Genomic DNA, 1,184 nt, shown 5'->3' with positions numbered 1-1,184 from the left:
CTAAGAGTTCTTTTACCACTCCTCTTATCTCTTAAGACTGGTACGTTTTTTTTTTTGTTTTGTTTTTTTTTTAATTTAATTTAATTTTATTTGTGAACATACTGTACAGAGGAGTTACAGTTACATGGGCAGGATAATGCGTACATTTCTTACCAAGCATTTCAGCCTCCTCCTTTGTTTACCCTTCACATCCCCTCCCAGCCTCCCCCCTCCCCTCCTAATCCCAATCCTTCTCCTTCCCCTCCTCCGCCCCCCCCCCCCCGCACCAACGTTGTAAAGCTCGATTTGGACATGACAACTTGTACTTCTCATTGTTTCAACAGGTCCACCTGTATCCTTAAACAACTGGTTTTTCCCCATCTCCTCCACAAGTTATACTGACATCAAATATAGTGAAAGCAGGAGTTATACTGTGGGGGAGGGACATACAAAGCAACAAAGAGATAATCTTATAAATGTGTTAGAAACACATGCATGAAAGAAAAAAACATTAAAATACACATCTAAGGGTTCATTTTCCTGACATCACATTATCTGACTTTTTCCGCTTGACTCATACATATACTAGATATTACAAATAAGGGAAAAAATGGGACCTACGTTTCTTTGGGCCTGGGTTACTTCACTTAATATAATTTTTTCCAAGTTTTTCCATTTCCTAACAAATGGGGCAATGTCATTCTTTCTGATGGAGGCATAGAATTCCATTGTGTATATATACCACATTTTCTTGATCCATTCATCTACTGAGGGGCATCTGGGTTGGTTCCATATCTTGGCTATGGTAAATAATGCTGCAATAAACATAGTTGTGCTGGTAGCTTTAGTGTGGTCTTTTTTGTAAACATTAGGGTAAATGCCCAAAAGTGGGATTGCTGGGTCACAGGGGAGCTCTATGTGAAGTCTTTTGAGGAACCTCCATAGTGCTTTCCAAAGTAGTTGAACAAGTTTACATTCCCACCAACTATGAAGTAAGGTTCCTTTCTGTCTACATTCCCTCCAGCATCTGTTGTTGTTAGAGTTCTTGATTTTTGCCATTCTAACTGGAGTGAGGTGATATCTCAATGTTGTTTTGATTTGCATTTCTTTTATGGCTAGGGATGTTGAACATTTCTTCATGTGTCTATTGGCCATCCTTCTTTCTTCTTCAGAGAAGTTTCTCTTTAAGTCTTTCGCCCACTTAT

Source organism: Dipodomys spectabilis, unplaced genomic scaffold (genome assembly GCF_019054845.1).
Source record: "Dipodomys spectabilis isolate Male_0828 unplaced genomic scaffold, ASM1905484v1 ptg000623l, whole genome shotgun sequence".
Lineage (NCBI taxonomy): Eukaryota > Metazoa > Chordata > Mammalia > Rodentia > Heteromyidae > Dipodomys > Dipodomys spectabilis.
This window is presented reverse-complemented; position numbering follows the sequence as displayed.